The following is a 21,839-nucleotide window of genomic DNA, read 5'->3' on the forward strand; positions in this document are numbered from 1 at the left end:
GCTCAGAGTCAAGAGAGGAAGCTCCCACTGAGACAGCAGGAACCCTGTTACCAAGACCATGCTGACAGAGGTGTGTGGGAGGACAGATATCAGACCTCCACACCTTCCTCTACAAGGTGACTGGAGAAATCCAGAGGACCAGGCACGCACACCCACAAAATTGTTCAATACATGCTGGCAAGATATGTCAAATGATTTCACAGAAATGCAAGTTGACTTTCCAGAGGCGTGTCTGTATTAAATCTAAAAGCACTGTCCATGCTGAAATTCTGAATTGTCCGTCAGGGGAGCCACTAGCCACAAGTGGCTAAGTTTAAAGTAATTAACATTAAACAAAATGTAAGATTCAGGTCCTCAACTGTACTAGTGACAATTTGAGTCACACAACAGCCCTACTAGTGGCCACCATAGTAGGACAGTGCAGATGATAAGGCATTTCCATCTTTATAGAAAGTTTCACTTGATAACACTGATCTTGATAAATAAACCTGGATATCGGCATCCATCTATGGTAGGCATTTTGTGTGGAGAGCAAAACCTTCCTGGGAGCCTCTGCAATCATGGTATCTCTGGGCAAAATGAGATGGCACCAATTTTAAACTGCACAAGAAAATCAAGCCCGTCTTAGTTCATGATTTCACTAAAAGGAAAAAATCAAGCATCTCTAAAATTCATATTTAAAAAACTACTGTGATTATCCTAACTAACAAAGATGAAAAAGGCACAAAATACTTAGAAAGGATTTTACACTACCCCAAGGACATGGTAACATTTGAAATATACAATTTAATACTAAAGGCTTAAAACATCACGTGTATGTTGAGGTTGGGGCCCTCTCTGTACAACTCTATTTAGATTCAACTTTCCATTTTGCTTATTTTGTATACACTTATGAAATTCACCTGTAATGCCAACAAGAAATACCAATGAGCCTCAACAGTTCTTAAAGGTATCTGCCAAACCATGTTTATCTGCAAACCACGTGTGGCTCCCTGCTTCTGGCTTATGGATGACAACTCTGATCATTTGTATTACTGGACAAAGTTTTCATATTATAGCTATGCATGGCATCTGATCCCATCACTTCATGGGAAACAGATGGGGAAACAGTGTCAGACTTTATTTTTTGGGGCTCCAAAATCACTGCAGATGGTGACTGCAGCCATGAAATTAAAAGACGCTTACTCCTTGGAAGAAAAGTTATGACCAACCTAGATAGCATATTGAAAAGCAGAGATATTACTTTGCCAACAAAGGTCCGTCTAGTCAAGGCTATGGTTTTTCCAGTGGTCATGTATGGATGTGAGAGTTGGACTGTGAAGAAAGGTGAGCGCCGAAGAATTGATGCTTTTGAACTGTGGTGTTGGAGAAGACTCTTGAGAGTCCCTTGGACTGCAAGGAGAACCAACCAGTCCATTCTGAAGGAGATCAGCCCTGGGATTTCTTTGAAAGGAATGATGCTAAAGCTGAAACTCCAGTACTTTAGCCACCTCATGCGAAAAGTTGACTCATTGGAAAAGGCTCTGATGCTGGGAGGGATTGCGGGCAGGAGGAAAAGGAGACATCAGAGGATGAGATGGCTGGATGGCATCACCGACTCGATGGATGTGAGTTTGAGTGAACTCCGGGAGATGGTGATGGACAGGGAGGCCTGGCGTGCTGCAGTTCATGGGGTCGCAAAGAGTCGGACACGACTGAGCGACTGAACTGAACTAAACTGAACACTTGTTTTAAAGTTCAATGTGTTTATCCTTTTAATGTTGGAAGTTTTATTTCAAAATTCTCTTTAACCATTATTTAAACAAACGAAACCAAAAATGTCATCTGCAATTAAAATCCCAACATCTCTTGTAATTATGTAACCCAGATCTAATTTTTGCTCAAAGACCCAGTCCACAAAATACAGCAATTTGAACCAGTACTTAAAAACAGATAATACTTTTTACCAACAAATTACAACTCTCTAAAACTACAAAAAGAAACAGAGTAAAAATACTACATTTTAAGAAGAAAAACAAAAAAAATATACCCAAGAGGTAAGAGAAGAAAAATATTTACAAAGGTCTCAGCATATACATCAGACACCACTATTTTACACAAAAATTATTTCCTCCTCCATACAAGAACCCATTATACATATCTAGGCCAGGTTTTTTTTTTTGTAGTCTATGTTTTTGCTTTATCCTAAGGCATAAAAAGTAGACCTAATCTTCAACAGTACATAAACTGAGAACTTCTAGACGTTCCAGCTGGATTTAGAAAAGGCAGAGGAATCAAGAGATCAAATAGCTAACATCCATTGGATCATAAAAAAAAAAGCAAGAGAATTCTTTTTGTTTCTGCTTCATTGACTATGCTAAAACTTTTGACTGTGTGGATCACAACAAACGTGGGAAATTCTTCAAGAGATAGGAATACCAGACCACCTGACCTGCCTCCTGAGAAATCTGTATGCACATCAAGAAGCAACAGTCAGAACCAGACATGGAACAATGGATTGGTTTCAAATTGGGAAAGGAGTATGTCAAGGCTGTATATTGTCACCCTGCTATTTAACTTATACACAGAGTACATCATGTGAAATGTTGGGCTAGATGAAGCACAAGCTGGAATTAAGATTGCCAGGAGAAATATCAATAACCTCAGATATGCAGATGATACCACCCTTATGGCAGAAAGTAAAGAGGAACTAAAGAGCCTCATGATGAAAGTGAAAGAGGAGAGTGAAAAAGTTGGCTTAAAACTCAACATTCAAAAAAATGAAGATCATGGCATCTGGTCCCATCACTTCATGGCAAATAGATGGGGAAACAATGGAAACAGTGAGAGACTTGTATTTTCTTGGGCTCCAAAATTACTGCAGATGGTGACTGCAGCCATGAAATTAAAAGACACTTCCTTGAAAGAAAAGCTATGACAAACTTAGAGGGTGTATTAAAAAGCAGAGATATCACTTTACCAACAAAGATCCATAGAGTCAAAGCTGTGGTTTTTCCAGTAGTCATGTATGGATGTGAGAGTTGGGCCATAAAGAAGGCTGAGTGCTGAAGAATTGATGCTTTTGAACTGTGGTGTTGGAGAAGACTCTTGAGAGTCCCTTGGACTGCAAGGAGATTCAACCAGTCAATCCTAAAGGAAATCAGTCCTGAGTAATCATTGGAAGGATTTACTGTGAGGAGCACAGGAAGGATTTAGCTCACATTTGGGTGCCAGATAAAGTTTCTCAGAGGAAGTGAAGCCTAAGGAGGGATGGGAGTAAGCCAGACAAAAAAGATGACAGTGAAGGTGGGCCAGGAGTGTGTTCCAGCATACGTGAAGAACAAGAAGTAAAGAAGATCATCTCTCATTCAAGGAACAGGAATGGCAAGAGATAAGCCTAGAGAGACAAGAAGGGGGCCACAAAATAAAACCAAGTACAGCACTTAACGAATGTTTAGTTCAGCCACGATCTTGGCCTCCTTTATCATGCAATCCCTGCTCCATAAGCAAGGCAGGGCCTTCCACAAAGTGTTAGGGAAAACCTCCACTGCCCTTTGTGATGTATCTCCCTCCCCACGGAGGGTACTCCATTAATATTCAATTCAGTTCAGTTACTCAGTCGCTCAATGGTGTCCGACTCTTTGTGACCCCATGGACTTGCTGCTGCTGCTGCTGCTGCTAAGTCGCTTCAGTCGTGTCCGACTCTGTGCGACCCCATGGACAGCAACCCACCAGGCTCCCCTGTCCCTGGGATTCTCCAGGCAAGAACACTGGAGTGGGTTGCCATTCCCCTCTCCAATGCATGAAAGAGAAAAGTGATAGTGAAGTCGCTCAGTCGTGTCCAACTCCTAGCTACCCCATGGACTGCAGCCTTCCAGGCTCCTCAATCCATGGGATTTTCCAGGCAAGAGTACTGGAGTGGGGTGCCATTGCCTTCTCCACCCATGGACTTAACACTCCTTAATTCTTGCTGCAGCTCGCCCACCCCTCCAAGGTTGGAAGGGAACAGCTTGATCTGATTGGTCGACTTAAAAGAAACTGCTCTCCTATACTGAACCCTGCCTCTCCCCTTCCTCTTTGGGAATCAGCCTGCCCACAGAAGGCCAGGGTCCTCTTTCGCTCTTCACCTCTATGAGAAGGACCAGCTCCAGCACATCCAGTGAGATCGGAACAGAGTTTGCCTCAGTTTCACGTGTGGTATTTGGAAGCTTCCCTGGTGGCTCAGACAGTAAAGCATCTGTCTACAATGCAGGAGACCCGGGTTCGATCCCTGGGTTGGGAAGATCCCCTGGAGAAGGAAATAGCAATCCACTCCAGGACTACTGCCTGGAAAATCCCATTGACAGAGGAGCCTGGTACAGGCCATGGGGTTGCAAAGAGTCGGACACAACTGAGCGACTTCATTTCACTTCACTTCACTCGGAAGCCCAGCTGCCTGCAGACATAAGCCTCATTTGACAGGATCATCTTTATTGGAAATAAAGGTCTATTTTTGTCTGCTATCTATCTTTCTTACTCTTTCATCTGAAATCGTTCAGAATCCAGGCTGGGAAAACAGGCCATTATTTATTCTGTCTCTTCAAACTCCCAATTTAAGGGCAATTTAAGACCTGCTACTGTCATGCTGTTGAAATCTTACACTGCAGCCTTATAATAAACCCAGCTCTTCTGGAGTAAATTTTATTGAGTGCTGGATCTTGAAAACAAGTATTTGTAGAGCACTTACAACAGTGAAAATCAAGCTGGGTGACATGAGGACTCTTCATGTGTCATCCTGCAGAACAATGTCATTGGGTATATACTGTGTACAGGACTGCCTTGGCAGTGACCTTTATCTCAGCAGGCGACAGGCAGATGGCTACAGAAACTAGAGGATCTAGACTGTGGTGGTTAATTTTATGTTGTCAACTTGACTGGGCTAAGGGATGCTCAGATAGTAGGTAAAACATTATGTCCGGGAGCGTCTGTGAAGGTGCTTCTGGATGAGATTAGCATTTGACTCAGCAGACTGAAGACACATGTTCCACCATCACCAGTGTGGGTGGGTACATCCAATGCTTTGAGGGCTCGAACAGAACAAAAGGTGGAGGGAGGGTGAGTTCATGCTCTCGCTTATTCAGCTGAGATGCCTATCTTCTCCTGCCCTCAGACATCAAAACTCCAGGTTTTCAGTCTTTGAATTCTGGGACTTACATCAGCAGTCAGTCCCTTGGACCAGGGCCAACTTGTAGATGGCAGACTGTGAGATTTGCCCACCTTCCTTAATCATGTGAGCCAATTCCTATAATAAATTGCCTCTTACATGGTCTTTGTGTATCCAATTGGTTCTATTTCTCGGGAGAACTCTGATTAGATTTTAAGTCTAAAACCCCTGCTTGGGAACTTGTGATCATAATGGCAACAATGCAACACTGACGCAGGAATAAAGGAGACTCATCTGTAAGAGAAATCAACATATAATCACAGCAATTTCAAATCAGGGGGCCAAGGGATGCATTTTCCAATAAATCGTATTATTGGAACAAGAGACTGACTATATGAAATGTCAACTAAAAAAATATTCACAAGCTACAAGTTGAGAGTTATATTTTATTTGGCAGACATTTTTAGGACTTCCAGCCTGGGAAGCAGCATCTCAAGGAACCCTACGAGAACTGCTCTGAGGCAGCAAAGGGGGAGCTAGTTATAGGAGCTGTGCAACAAAGCGCAGGTAGTAGGAACAAAAGATAACCATCAATCAAAGAAAACTAGATATCTCAAGTTAAGGAATTTAGTGTTTTTTTGTGTATGGGAAGATGCAAGAGTCTAAGTTCACTGAAATCATTCCTTTGATATGCACCTCAGCTATTCGGGGCCAGTATCCTATGTTTTCGTATCCTGAGTTTCCTCAGGGCTCACCATAGGGAGTGGCTGCAGTCTGACGGCTGCTGGTGGTGGTAGTGGTTTAGTCACTAAGTCGTGTCTGACTCTTGCGATCTCATGGACTGTAGCCCATCAGACTCCTCTGTCCATGGGATTTCCCAAGCAAGAATACTGGAGTGGGTTGTCATTTCCTTCTCCAGGTGATCTTCCTGATCTAGGGATCCAACATGCATCTCCTGCATTGGCAGGTGGGTTCTTTACCACTGAGCCACATGGGAAGCCCCCTGATGGCTGCTAGATGGCATATATTCTTTACTTCTTGAGTTTCCTCAGGGTTCACCAGCTCACCAGCAGAGATAGCCACAATCCTGATGACTGTGACATCCTTTGTTTATGGATACGGCAGGCAGTATTTTATTTCTCAGCAAAAAGAGAGTAAGCCCCCACTATATACAGAAAGGGATTCTCTGATAGCTCAGTTGGTAAAGAATCCACCTGCAATGCAGGAGACCCCAGTTCGATTCCTGGGTTGGGAAGATCTGCTGGAGAAGGGGTAGGCTACGCACTCCAGTATTCTTGGGCTTCCCTTGTGGCTCAGCTGGTAAAGAATCCACCTGCAATGTGGGAGACCTGGGTTTGATCCCTGGGTTGGGAAGATCCCTTGGAGAAGGGAATGGCTACCCACTCCAGTACAGAAATGTGTTCCAAATGGATTAAGAATTTAAAAACTATACTTCAAAGATTTTAACCTAAGGAGACAACAAGAATACGAAATGTCTGCACATATCTATCTTGAAATGTTTATTATGGTAGCAAAAAAACAGCAACAATCTGGATGACGGGTTAACAGGGTTCTTGTTGTTGTTCAGTCACTAAGTCATGTCTGATTCTTTGCCACCCCATGGACTGCAGCATGCCAGACTTCCCTGTCCTTCACCATCTCCCAAAGTTTGCTCAAACTCATGTCCAATTGAGTCCATGATGCCATCCAACCATCTCATCCTCTGTCACCCCCTTCTCCTCCTGCCTTCAATCTTTCCCAGCATTCAGGGTCTTTTCCAATGAGTTGGCTCTTTGCATAAGGAGGCCAAAACGTTGAAGCTTCAGCTTCAGCATCAGTCCTTCCAATGAATATTCAGGGTTGGTTTCCTTTAGGATTGACTGGTTTGATCTCTCTGTTGTCCAAGGGACTCTCAAGAGTCTTCTCCAGCACCACAACTTGAAAGTATCAATTCTTTGGTGCTCAGCCTTCTTTATTGGCAACTCTCACATACATACATGACTATTGGAAAAACCACAGCTTTGACTATATGAACCTTTGTCAGAAAGTAATGTCTCTGCTTTTTAATATGCTGTCTAGGTTTGTCAGTTTTTCTTCCAAGAAGCAAGCGTCTTTTAATTTCATGGCTGCAGTCACTGTCAGCAGTGATTTTGGAGCCCAGAAAAGAAAATCTGTCACTGTTTCCACTTTTTCCCTATCTATTTGTCATGAAGTGATAGGACCAGATACCGTGATCTTAGTTTTTTTAATGTTGAGTTTTAAGCCAGCCTTTTCACTCTCCTCTTTCACTCTCATCAAGAGGCTTCGCTTTCTGTCATCAGAGTGGTATCATCGGCATATCTGAGGTGGTTAATATTCCTCTCGGATAAATGATGGTACAGCCATACAAGAGAATATTATTATGCAACTGTTAAAAAGTAATACAGATCTTTATTCACTGTCACAGACAAATGAAATATTATTTAATCAGAAAAGCAGGCTACAGAACAGCAATTGTAGTTAAAGGGATCAAATGCAAAGATGCATTGAAATGGGTTTATTTAAATAAAACTATACCCAGTCATGCTGTGTATGCCTGTAAGTGCCCAGATGTACATGCACCAAAATGCGATTAAAGGTCATCTCCAAAGGGTGGAACTGCAGGTATATTTTATTATCTACTTTCTTTTCTGATAGTCTGAGTTCTCTGCAATGAGTACTTTTTTTACAATGGAAACTATTTTTATTTGGAGGAAATAAAAGGTGCTGCCACTAATCAGTGAATGGCAGTAATGATATGCTTTATTCTACATAGATGCTGTTGAATACTGGTTCCCTGTGTAGATGACCTGGGGCTGGACAGGAAGGCATGAGACACAAAGCAAAACACTAAGAATCAGAAGAATAACTCCCTATTAGCTGTGAGGACAACACAGGTAGCTCTGACTTTAGTATGTTACTAGGTGGAAAAGATCTGGAATTATTATAGAGGGTACTCGTATCAAAATAAGACTTAGACACTTAGGACTCCATACAAGCTTAAAAATTTCAGAGGACAAATAAAAAGCTTCCAAATTTCAAACAACCAGCCCAACTACAATGTGTGGTGTCTAGAATTGCTTTCCTTTTCCTGATATGCATGCATTTTTAATTAAAATAACTGCATAATAAAGGCAATTTTCATTCCACTTGTACTGAAGCTCCCCTTTGGATTCTCAAAGGAGTCTCTTCAAATCATGTTCTTTCCGTCCTGCAAGATTTTTTAATTATCCAAATCTAGGGGCTTTGAAGTTGTTAAGCATCTAAAAATATGTCAGGCAACTTTCAAAAGTAAATTGTGGGAAGCGTGACTCATTTAAAGATGAAAATTTACATGGATATCTAAAGAGTTTTTTTTGTTTGTTTTCCAAATTTTATTTTAGAGAGCAATTCCAACACTGTTTCTAAAACAATGAAAAAACCATTATCTCCCCATTTTCTTTACTTTTGTGGTGTGAGTGTGAAAGTCAGTCATGTCTGACTCTTTGTGACCCCAGAGACTATACAGTCCATGGAATTCTCCAGGTCAAAATACTGGAGTGGGTAGCCTTTCTCTTCTCCAGGGGATCTTCCCAACCCAGGGATCAAACTGAGGTCTCCCGCATTGCAGGCGGATTCTTTACCAATTGAGCCACTAGGGAAATGTGTCTTCTTTTCTCTGGTAATACCAAAGTAAACAGCATTTCACCTATCCTAAATACCATAAAATTAGAGAAGTCTAGGCAATGACACTTTACTGAGTCCATAATGCCTACCTTTCACTACTTAAAGGAAAAAACACACTTTTAGCCTTTGGGGAAAGAAAAATCAGAAACCGAGGAAACTTTACTATTTTTTATTTATTTACTTTTGCTAAGTGCTGTAATTGCTACACTAGATGATAAAATAACGTCCATGGCGGATTTTAAAAAAAGCTCAGGCAGTACTTTGAGAATTGACACAATCCAGATGATTTTTTAGGACATTACATAATCGTGAACACCTGGAGAATTGCCGTGGGTGGTTGACGGAATTGGGAGTGTTATGTTTAAACTCAAGAATTGTGAATGTCTAATTAAGAAAGAAATCTGTAATTTGAAACAGGTGTTTTCTTAAAGGACTTGAGGTGCATCCTGGTCCTGCTGCGTCCTTTCCTCCTTCTGATCCTAAACTTTCTATGGGTTTTTACTAAATATTTATGCTTCCTTGTCAGTTCTTACTTGTTTGTGTTTGTATTTGCAAACAGAAAGACAAAAAACCCACAACAGTAAGGAAAGAAAAGTGTCACCTGCAGTATGAAGCTTAGAGAAGGTGTACCTCAAGGAGTTATAAATTAATTCTGAAGAATTACAGCACCAAATAGTTTTCTGTGTCTTTGTGGATGGTATTTAGGAAGGAGAGTATCATGACTTCATTCACTGCTACAGATACAAAATGTATTCTTTAAAAGAAAAAGTTTATATTCTAGATTAAACTCTGTTTTAATTTCCATTTGCCCTAAAATGGTGCTTTTATATTCCCTACTGGTAGCTGAGTAGGAAAAAGAGAAAAACAAAACAAAAACATGGGTTAAGGTCATGGTTGATGAGAGAGGCCAGCAAGGAACATCTTGCGTAACTGAGGCGGCTAACTGATTTTCAAGGACAGAAATAGAATGTTTGAATCCATACAATTCAGGACCTGAGTTATTTTACAAAAATGTTTTAATTTCTTGAGCAATCACTGGGAAACCTGGAAATCGCACGCCACCCCTTAGTTGGCTCATCCAGTCCCAACCTCACAAAAATACCTTCTCAAGTGCCAAAAGGTCATTGCACAAAAGAGGAACAGATGAGCGACACTCTTTAGGTATTCAGCCAAGTGGCAAACCCAAACGTTTAAAAGCTCTGCTGGGTCCTGCCTTGAAATTCCCTGTTACAAGCCCAGAGGCGCCAGTGCTTCTGGGATCCTGCCAACACTGCCCCCTGCTGGCACGGCCCTGCCTCAAGAACCGCTCAGGTACTGAGACCCTGGGTGGAGTCTGGGCTTTGTTAGTTATTCACCAGGTGTGAGATGTGGGGTGAAATCCTTAACTGCTCCGAGGCTCGGTTTCTTCGTTTAAAACAGAGACCTAGGCCATGAGCTCACCAAGTGTGGTGAGGACTAACCCAGGTGATGTGTGCAAAACACACAAGTGTTCAGTAAGTTCTAGAATCAACACGTTTGCCACATTTCCTCGAGCCAAGATCCCGTTCGTTGAGTCCTCTCTTGACCTCAGGAATGTATTTCCCTCAATATTCTCATGGTTTGTGTCCTCACTTCGTTCAGGCCTCCATTTAGATGTCACTCCCTAAGAGAGGCCACCCCCCAACCAGCCAATCTAACTGGTCAATCTAGTCTCAATCCTTCTATTCTGATCATTTCTTCTTCCTAGCTTTTCCATGAAGGGTACTATATAATTAACATATAATAATTTGGTTATTCATTCATTGTCTGTCTTCCCTAAGAAAATAATACTTCCTGAAGGTTAGAACATATAGCTGACACTGAAGATTTGTGGAAGGGAGGGGCAGCATCTTGAATTTGTATTTTGGCATTCACAAAGCATATGATCCTGCAAATATATTACCTACATGTTACTGATGAAAAAACTGTGTCTTAATGTGATTAAGGTTACACAATTAATAGTAGCAGAGCAAGGATTTAACATTTTCTGTCTCTGAGAATAAAACCATTTCTCTCTCCCACGGTGTGCCACAAATGCTGGCGTCATCTCGGCACTAACGGAGGTGTTGAAAGCATCGTGCCTGCCTTGGAGGAGAGCTGACGGGAGCTGCAAGGGTAGCCAGTGCTCCCACAACTGACTTGAGAGCAATCTTCCTTTTCTATTTTTCTGTTGCTCCCATTTGTAAGTCTCCCAAATCCACTAATTTTTCTTTCACTCTGAATAAAATTTCAGACATGCACGTCGAGGTTCTATGATGATCACATTCCCAAATCTACTCAGGTTGAACTGCAAACTCTTTGAGAATCTTCCAGCTGCTTCGAGGAGCCCAGATTCAGAAACACCTTTCCTCTTCAAACTCCACTCAACCCTCTGGGGGAATCTCTTCAGACAAAGTACCCTAGGCTCCCCACGCCATCATCTTGCCAACCTCTTAATTGATGTCACCTCCGCTCTGTAAAACTGTAGTCAAGGCATTCACATCCACTGTGTCATCTCCCATGTTATACTGATAGGGGCTCACGGGAACGGTGTGCCAGCTTCTAGGATGACCCCAGTTTCCCACATATAAAAGCATGGTGCCTGCACCCAGCCGGTAAAGTGGGTCATTCAAAGCATTGTTGCTCAACAGTGCCCTCTGCTGGTCTTTGTGATGTGTGCTGTTTTTCTAAAATCAGTTCTCACCAAACCAGAGATGTGTGGTGAAAAGATCCACTGGTAACTAAGACTGTCTTCTAGCCTGAGCACATTATCTCTGCTCAAAGATCACATGTCCACATAGCAGGCGCCCTCTAGTCATTAAGATAGGGGCTGTGTTGTGGGGTAGAAGGGAGTTTTTCTGCCCAGCAGCCTCTAGTTAAAAGTTGTTAAGGCCGATGCAGAAGAAAGAAGGACCTGGAAACACTCCTCCACACACGTGGTCCTAGGCAGGCCTGGGTGCACAAGGCTCTTACAGAGACAGATTTAAAGGAATCCTGTCGATTTCCCTCTTGTTTTAATATTTTGTTAAAATTTCATTATAATATTTAATTAATCCTTAAAAAACTGGAAATAGAACTGCCTTATGATCCAGCAATCCACTGCTGGGCATACACACTGAGGAAACCAGATGGGAAAGAGACACGTGTACCCCAATGTTCATCGCAGCACTGTTTATAATAGCCAGGACATGGAAGCAACCTAGATGTCCATCAGCAGATGAATGGATAAGAAAGCTGTGGTACATATACACAATGGAGTATTACTCAGCCATTAAAAAGAATACATTTGAATCAGTTCTAATGAGATGGATGAAACTGGAACCTATTATACAGAGTGAAGTAAGCCAGAAAGAAAAACACCAATACAGTATAATAACGCATATATATGGAATTTAGAAAGATGGTAACAATAACCCTGTGTACGAGACAGCAAAAGAGACACTGATGTATAGAACAGTCTTATGGACTCTGTGGGAGAGGGAGAGGGTGGGGAGATTTGGGAGAATGGCATTGAAACATGTATAATATCATGTATGAAACGAGTCGCCAGTCCAGGTTCGATGCACAATACTGGATGCTTGGGGCTGGTGCACTGGGACGACCCAGAGGGAGGGTATGGGGAGGGAGGAGGGAGGAGGGTTCAGGATGGGGAACACAGGTATACCTGTGGTGGATTCATTTCGATATTTGGCAAAACTAATACAATATTGTAAAGTTTAAAAATAAAATAAAATTAAAAAAAATATTTAATTAAGCAGCTGACACTTTTTGATGGGTGATTTCTTATTATTCCGGATTCAATTCATTGTAAGGATTTAATTTCTGAAACTCCCTGTGAATGTGTTCATTGCACTTGATGCTACTGAGACACAGTTCTCACGATTTTGGCCTTCAAGAAGCAATAAAACACTTTATAATAAGGGGGTCTGATAGAGGGACTTTGTCTTTTTTTTGTCTTTTTAAATTTTTAATTTTGAAATATTTTAAAATCTTTTTATTTCATTGCAGCCTGCCGAAGAGAAAATGTCATCACAAACTCATTAATGGGAAGTTAGAAAGCACCCAGAAGGAACGCAATGATTATCCCTTCCCTACTTTCAGGGAACAACTGGCAGTTCCAGCAGGGGAAACACTACCAAAATAGGCAGCTTAGAGGAACAAATGCTAAACAGAAGTACAATTAGCCCCACTGGAAAGAGAGAATAAAGATCAATTTTGATGATGAAGAATCTAGAGGAACAGGGGAGTAATTCATGGAGGCAGCCCCCACCCCCAGCTAGTCCTTAAAAGACTGAAATAGTGGTCACGTTGATGTTTGGTAGAAACCAACACTATACTGTAAAGCGATTATCCTTCAATTAAAAATAAATAAAAATTTTTAAAAGTCTGAAATATTGGTGAAAAGCTGGTGTGGCTGGGACAAAACAGTGTACAGGATGAGGAAAAGAATCTTTAGGTTGTAGTAAAAGGTCACAAACAAATAAAGCACCATTTTGTGAACTATCACATTACTCCTAGATCATGAACACCTCCTTGCTGCTGCTAAGTCGCTTCAGTCGTGTCCGACTCCGTGCGACCTCATAGACGGCAGCCCACCAGGCTCCCCGTCCCTGGGATCCTCCAGGCAAGAACACTGGAGTGGGTTGCCATTTCCTTCTCCAATGCATGAAAGTGAAAAGTGAAAGTGAAGTCACTCAGTTGTGTCCGACTCTTCGCGGCCCCATGGACTGCAGCCTACCAGGCTCCTCCATCCATGGGATTTTCCAGGCAAGAGTACTGGAGTGGGGTGCCATTGCCTTCTCTGCTCCTTGTTGCTACGAGAAGTTAAATGACTGGCCAAGTATTCAGACAGTCAACCAACCCAATCTACTTCCTCATTATACCCGAAGTTCAGAGAAGTGACAGTATTACTTTGCACTTACAGGCAGGAAAATCAGGTCCCTGAACCATGAGAGCACTGGGTCCCACACTAAGTAACAGAGGTAGTATGAGGCAGTCACAGTCTGAGGATCTGCGTCACCCGCGCAATCTTACTTCTAATGGTATTAATGTGTCACTGTACAGAAATACTATCAGAGGTACAGAATGGAAACTTTGTTCCAGAAGTAGCAGCATGGAAGAGGGGACAGGTGTGGGCCTGGATTAGATGAGCCTGCCTGCCTTGTATGGACTATGTGTGTGTTTGACAAGTCACCATTTCTTTGGCCTCTGTTTCCTCATCCGTAAAATGGGGAGCTAACAATTCCTGCTTTCAGGGTTGCTGGGAGGTTTAGAGGTAATGTAGAGAAAGCACGTGAAGCTTCTCATAAAACATGTAGCTAATATTACTGCATGACAAATTTCCTATGCGTTTAATCTTGTGTGGTCAGGCATTTCATTTGGAATCTACTGATGGATAACTTCAAAGAATCTTTCTTTGCTCTAGTGTTGAACATTTGGAAAAAGCTTTTTGTCCTATAATGGTCTATGCTAATTTACTCTAGACTTATTTTTAGTCTCAATGAAGAAGCATTATTTTATATTTGGTAACATAAAAGAATGTTTAAAGACTATAGTCTTTATTATATCCCCTTGAATTTGTCTACTTACGAACTCTAGGAATGTAGTCTTTCAGACATGAATGGTTTCTGTCTATAACTGTAATTGGGTACAAGTGGAGCAGATGGGGAAATTTGTTGGGAATTTATTTGGACTACTTTCGAAGATCATTTCCATTAAACTGCCACTTTCCCTCCTATGACCTATGCTGGGAAACGGGGCGCTGCAGGATATTCAGCGGCATTCCCAGCTTCTACCACTAGATGGCAGTAGCACCATTCAGTTGGTATGACCAGCATGGTCTCCAGAAATTGCCACAAGACTCTGGGTAAGCAAAATCACCCCTAGTTTGAGAACCACTGGCACAGTCTAAAACCAGACTTTTAGACTAAAGATGGTTCTAATTTCAAAATGACTGCATTAACCCGGGAGCTTCAGGATATAAATATTGGCCTTTCGTTCATAACTAGAGATCCAGTTTGCCTTTGAAGACCTTCTCCAATGATGGCCCAACCTACAGCTGTAGATCGTGCCCTGCCCTACACATCCAATTTTTAATTCTACCTAAACTAATCCCTGGTTTTAGTTTATCCCCATACTACACCCTGTACTTTTTCCTCTACTGTCCAGGCAGTCATCTAACTTATCCTTTACAGTTTTACTAAATGGCCAAACTTTTCCTGAAGCCCTCCCAGACCTGTTAGAAATGCTAGCTTCTCCCCCTGAACATGAAACTTCAGGCCCTGGACCACTCTTGTTCCTCCTTAATTATTTTCTCACTTTCTTGCAAACTGGGAGTCCTCTGCCCCCACTTCTAAACTCATTTGTGTGCTTCCATGTACACATAAACACAATTTTAATTTCCTTTTGGACAGGGAACATACTGTAGAGGAGAAAGTTATGTTTTTTAATTTGAACCCCTATTCTAAATTTCATGGGCACCTCTAATGGTACACAAATATTTCCTAGAAAAAGCTGCCCTAAGATCATACCCTCCCTTCCATTCTGGCATATATTATTAGCTTATCTGATTGACCAAAATAGAACATAAACCAGGTTGATTTTATGTGGCAGGGGCAGACCCACAAGAGTTCCCGGAGAGCAAGTGAGCATCAGGTCCTTCACTAACCACAAGAGCACTGTTTAATCTTCAAATATAGCAAGTGAACAGGGAATTTCAAAAATATCAATATTTGAAATAACCAATACACATGGTTCAAAATTCTAATGGCACAAAGAGAAAAAGAAGGTTAGAATGAAAATTAATTCTTTCCCACTCTCCCTCACCACCAGTAATCTTCTCCGGAAGGTACATTACCAGCTTCTTGGTTATTCTTTCAGAGATAATCTAGGCATACCCAAGAATCAAAGTATAAGTGGAAACCACTTATATGTTGTCCATCAAGAGATGAGTGGATAAACAAAACGTGATATAGCCATATAGTGGACTATTAGACAGCCATTAAAAAGAATAAGGTTCTGATATGGACTACAATAGATGAACTTTGAAAACATTATGCTGAGTGAAAGAAGCCAGTCACAAAAGACCACGGACTGTATAATTCCTTTTATATGAAGTGTCTAGAATAGGCAAATTCATAGGAACACAGTGTGGTTGCCAGAGGTTTGGGAAGTGGTAATGTGGACTGACTGCAAATGGGTAAGGGCTGTCTTCTGCGGGGGGATGGAAACAGCTGGAGTCAGTGGCGACACCCGTACAATCTTAGGATACGCTGCTGCTGCTGCTGCTGCGTCACTCAGTCGTGTCCAATTCTTTTCGACCCCATGGACTACAGCCCACCAGGCGCCTCTGTCCATGGGATTTCCCAGGCAAGGATACTGGAGTGGGTTGCCATTTCCTTCTCCAGGAGATCTTCCCGACCCAAGGATCAAAACTGGGTCTCTTGCATTGGCAGGATTCTTTACTTCTGAGCCACCTGGGAAGCTTAGGAATACATAAAAGTCACTAAATTTTCAAAAAAGCTTTGTGAATGTACATTTGTATCTGTTGTTGTGTGTTCATTTTCTAACAACCATCTTCTATTATTGCTATGTGAATTTTGTGATTTTGTTTTCTTCACATCAGTGTAGTCTGTGGAAGTCACCATCCATTCAAATAATCCATCTTTCACACAATAAATAATAAACCACTTTGTAAAAAAGAATAAAGGTATAGTCTTTGCTCTTTATACAAGTCCTACATCATCCCATAACAATTTTGTACTTTGCCTCTGCCGCTTTCCAACTATCACAGAGATTCTTCTTTATCAGGACCTATCAAGCTGCGGCATTCTTCTAACAGCTGGGTTGTATGTCACTGTATGGACACATCCAAGTGGACCACTAATTCTCAACTGGGGACAATGTGGCGGCCCCCCTGCCCAAAGCAGACAGTTGGCAGTATCTAGAAACATGTTTTGTTGTCACCACAGGGGGTAAACAGGTACTATTAGTATCTGGTAAGAGGAGGATGGGGATGCTGCTAAACATCCAAAAACGCACAGCTCCCCCTCCCTCCCACAACAAAGAATGATCCACCCAAACTATCAGTAGTACCAAGGGTGATGAACCTCCATTTAAACAGACCATGATTCATGAAAATGTAAATTATTTATAACATCTGCCTTTACAATATTGCATAATACTCCAACTTTCAGGTATATAATAATTTCCTGATATATAATCTCCACATATTTAATCACTCCCCTTTATTTTAGATACTTCGTTCCTTTTTTTAACTTTTTAATATTGCACTGGAAGAAACACTTGTGTTCCAAGCCACTGTTCTCATATTGGGCTTTTTTTTTTTTCAGGAAATTATTAGATTGCTATAACTAAGGTAACTGGGTTAAAGGAGAATGTTTTGCCCTGGAATTGTATGGGGCTCCTATTGTTATTATGAATGGGATTCCCCCACATTATATCTGGTTATTGCCTTTGTGCAGGAAAGTAGGTGACTTTTGCAGTTATTTTCCATCCAGCCATTTACTTTTTTTATTCTCTTTGTCTGTACCACGTGGCATGTGGGACCTCAGTTCCCCAAACAGGGTTTGAGCCTGTGCACCCTGCACTGGAAGGCAGAGTCTTAACCACTGGACCACCAGGGAAGTACCTATCTGGCCGTTTAAGTAAGACACTTTTGGTTGATGTTCTTAGCATGGCGGTGCCAAGGGGTATCCTTGGAATGAGGGAGACTTTAGTATCCTTTCTATAATCTGTTAGTGTCACTCTCAATGCATGCCAAGTAAATATATGCACTAACATCCATCCATGTGCTGAGCTGTGACCATAATTTCCTCCTCCAATCACATCACCACCCAAAGCTGGATGCAGCCACCATGGGTTAGGGTTAGGGTTCCCACAAGAATTTGTTTCCTCCTCCTTTCCAAGAGGTGTAACTCTTATTAATGGCCTCAAAGCTTCCAGAACCATATTCAATCACAACAGTGCTGGTAGACATTCTCATCTTTTTCCTCACAGTGTCAGGAACTTATCAATACCTCCCTGTTAAGAGATGACAGAGGATGTTCCTTGAACAATAGAGTCTTTCTGATGTTCAGAAAATATCCTTCTTTCCTAGTTTTCCATTTTTTTCTTTCCAGAATTGAATTCAACTGAACTCTTTTTTTTTTTTTTTTTCCCAGCTTTGATTCAACAATGGTACGCTTTGGGTTTGAAAGTACAATGAGTTAGTAAAAACAGGTTGCGTGGGAGACAGGAGGTTTGGATCCAGCTGTAAGTTTTAGGTATGAATCACCAGAACCCTACCCTTCCTCTTGGGATATTGTTCAGGGGTTGCATGCAAACACCACTGGCTGCCAACCAGTAAACGCTAAGTGTGGCTTTTCTGATGGGCACACCCCTGGAAATACAGCAGGTCTGTTCTCCTGAACAAGATTAAAGAACCTGCTGAGGCTTGTGGTAAAAAATGTGATAAAACATTTCTAAGCCCAGCTAAGGAAAAAAATGGACCAGACCATCCTAAAACAGCCCTGCGAAGCAGGCAGGACAATTACTCCTAACCATCCTTCAATTGAAGCAGGAGTGACCAACAGCATTGGTTTCTCCAGGACCAAGGGGTTCCCAGAACACAGGTCTGTCAGTGCTAAAACCTGGAAAAGTCCCAAGGCTATAATTTAAAGGATGAATTTAAAAGGCACAAAATGTGTTTCTTCTCAGGGCAGGTGAAGGGTTCATCAATGGTGTGTGAACTTGAAGTACTTCTCTTTCAGGCAAAACTAAATTGGGCAGGGTGTGGATTCAAAAGGAAGAGTGCTGTGCATTTTGTCAGACGGTTCTTTGTTTCTGACCATTTAGAGTTGCCCTAAACAAATCAAGATATCAGGCCAGACCAGAGATAGGTAGCTGGAAAATCATCCCGCCCTTTACCACAAGCCTTTTCACAACAATGCTTCCCGGAGTACAAACTCCAGGCAGGAAATACTGCGGACGTTTTCCCCTTTATCTTGGGACCACCAGCTGTGCCTTCTCCTCCAGGGTCTTCCTTCTTCCTAAAGTTTTCTGCAAGTTTTTAACAGAAAATACCTCACTATCCAAAGTGAAGAGATACATTTTAGAAAATAATTAGTCATTAACTCAATAAAACCAGGTTCTTGCTCTTGGCTCACAGTTATACTTCTTAAATAAAGAAGATGTGGTATACACACACATATATAAAATACACAATGGAATACTACTCAGTAATAAAAAAGGAATAAAAATGCCAGTTTTGCAGCAACACAGATGCAACTAGAGATTATCATACTAAGTCAAGTCAAGAAGAGAAAGACAAATACCGTATGATATCACTTTTAGGTGGGATCTAAAATATGCCACCGATGAATGTATCTACTCCTGCAGTGGGACCATGGAGTCCTAACCACCAGACTGCCATGGAATTCCCTGTATATTTTTGAAGTTCATATTAAAAGACAGCTGAAACTTGGGTTACCTACACTCTTGAGGGAAACTCTTGAGGGAAACAGTTGATTCTAGTTACTCACAGTAGTGATATTCTATTTCGGCTTATTTAACTTATATGCAGAGTACAGATGTGGGAAGATGGCGGGCCTGGCATCCTGAGGTGCACAGGTCATGGCGCTCTTTAGCCCACCTGCGTCCCACCTCCCGGGGTTGTGCCCAATCCATCCCCCCACCGCTCCCTTATCCCCCAGGGCTCCGCGTGTTGTGTTGCGGGGAGCAGCACCCAAGCAGGGCGGGAGAACGCGGGAGAGCTCTTGGGGGTGCGAGGCGAGGAGCGACCGGCTGGGCAGCATGAGTCAGCAGCGGCCAGCGTGGAAGCCACTGAGCCTGCTTGTGGACCTGGCGGAGGCAGTGTGCCGCCGCTACTGCAACCCCATCAACGTGGAGGGCCCGCTGCCATCAAAAATAAGGATTAATTTAGAAGGTAATGTACAATATGCGTCCATGAGAAAAGCACTAAAAGTGAACAGACCTCGTTTTGATGTATCACTGGTTTATTTAACTCGAAAATTTATGGATCTTGTCAGATCTGCTCCTGGGAGCATTCTTAAACAAGTTTGCAACAAAACTGGGAGTACAAAAACAAACGGTGTATGACATCACCAACGTCTTAGATGGAATTGACCTGGTTGAAAAGAAGTCTAAGAACCATGTTCGATGGATAGGATCGGATCTGATCTTAGCAATTTTGGAGCAGTGCCCCAACAGAAGAAGCTGCAGAAGCTGTCTGACTTATCAGTAATGGAAGATGCCCTAGATTAGTTAATTAAGGACTGTGCTTAGCAACTGTTTAACAGATGACAAAGAAAATGAAAGACTAGCATATGTGACGTATCAAGACATTCACAGCATCCAAGCCTTCCATGAACAGATTGTAATTGCAGTTAAAGCGCCGGCAGAAATCAGACTGGATGGTCCAGCTCCCAGATAGGACTCAATCACAGTACATATCAGGAGCACCAAAGGACTCATTGACGTTTATTTATGTGAAGTGGACCAGGGTTCCCACTCCAGTGATAAAATGTCAGACAGCATAGGGACCTCTTCATCCAAAAGCAAGCCTCCGGAGCACCCTCAACCTGATAAAGAAAAAAATCCTCCCCAGCAAAATCAAGAAGTGCTTCAAGTGGCCAACTGATGGTGTTTGAGGTACCGGGCATTGAGTCTCTTGGACTCCTGTGTGGACGAAGATCCTCAGAGCAATAAATGGTCCCTGCCATCTTCTCATTCTTGGTAGCCGCAAGGCCAGGAGTGCATCCAAGCACTTTGCTCCTTAGATTCCTGGATAATGACGGTTTTTGCATTTGAAAACATCTCTTTTTATAATTATTCACTGCTTTTTTGCCAGTGAAGCAGTCATCTTGCCTACAGAAATTACTGAATCACATGAATATAACTGAAATAGACGGGCAGGCTGGGTGGACAGCTCCTCGTGGACTCTGCCCTTTGCCATGTGTAACACATGTCGTCACAAAAGAAGTTGCTTTACATGGTTTTATGTCTGTGTGGATGGGTGTGCACATGAACCTGACATCTTTGTACATATTTGTATAATGTCTATATCACTTGTGAAATATGTCTGAGTGAGACTGTTCACCCTGTACAGCCAAAATAATGTAAACATATTCTCTAATTTCCATGGTATCTATGCCTTATTAGAATCCTCTGAATGAGGGTTCAGTCAGTCAGTTCAGTTCAGTTGCTCAGTCGTGTCCGACTCTTTGTGACCCCATGAATCACAGCATGCCAGGCCTCCCTGTCCATCACCAACTCCCGGAGTTCACCCAAACCCACGTCCATGGAGTCGGTGATGCCATCCAGCCATCTCATCCTCTGTCGTCCCCTTCTCCTCCTGCCCCCAATCCCTCCCAGCATCAGAGTCTTTTCCAATGAGTCAACTCTTCGCATGAGGTGGCCAAAGTACTGGAGTTTCAGCTTCAGCATCAGTCCTTCCAAAGAACACCCAGGACTGATCTCTTTTAGGATGGACTGGTTGGATCTCCTTGCAGTCCAAGGGACTCGCAAGAGTCTTCTCCAACACCACAGTTCAAAAGCATCAATTCTTCGGCACTCAGCTTTCTTTACAGTCCAACTCTGAGGAGAGTTTTTTCCCTAACTTCTACATGTAGACGTATCATAAAACTGTGTGCAGTTAAAGTTTGTGGATTTAATGTAAGTATTTCAGTATGGTTTCCCAGTGCTAAAATTGGACTTTAGGCTCCTTACAGAGTCACTGTGTCCAAGTAGACTGGTGACGTGCCCCAAGCTTTGGGGACAAGTGTAGAGATGCCATCAGCTCATGACTGAATTCCTTGCAAGACATGAATGCAGTCATGGTGACAGTTGAAACTATTAACCTTTTTTGCAAGATTTCGTAATATGTTTCTGTATGCAGTCTTGCTCTTCAACCAGAGGGGTTTATTTACGATCAGTCAGTGGTCCCCTGCCCTCTCTCCAGCTCTAGTCCCACGTTCCCAAGCACCTCGCTCTTTCTACCTCATCGGGTAAGTCATTA

The 21,839-nt window shown here is 42.2% G+C and overlaps 1 protein-coding gene and 1 pseudogene across 4 annotated transcripts in view; one reads left to right on the top strand and one right to left on the bottom strand.

The window, feature by feature from the left end:
- Positions 1 to 21,839, bottom strand: part of PIR (pirin) — a 98,268-nt gene that overhangs the window by 60,704 nt on the left and 15,725 nt on the right. The gene's annotated exons all lie outside the window — the stretch shown is intronic.
- On the top strand, positions 19,608 to 21,066 carry LOC113887153 (annotated as a pseudogene).

The sequence above is a fragment of the Bos indicus x Bos taurus genome, chromosome X (assembly GCF_003369695.1).
Source record: "Bos indicus x Bos taurus breed Angus x Brahman F1 hybrid chromosome X, Bos_hybrid_MaternalHap_v2.0, whole genome shotgun sequence".
In the NCBI taxonomy this organism is placed as follows: Eukaryota; Metazoa; Chordata; class Mammalia; order Artiodactyla; family Bovidae; genus Bos; species Bos indicus x Bos taurus.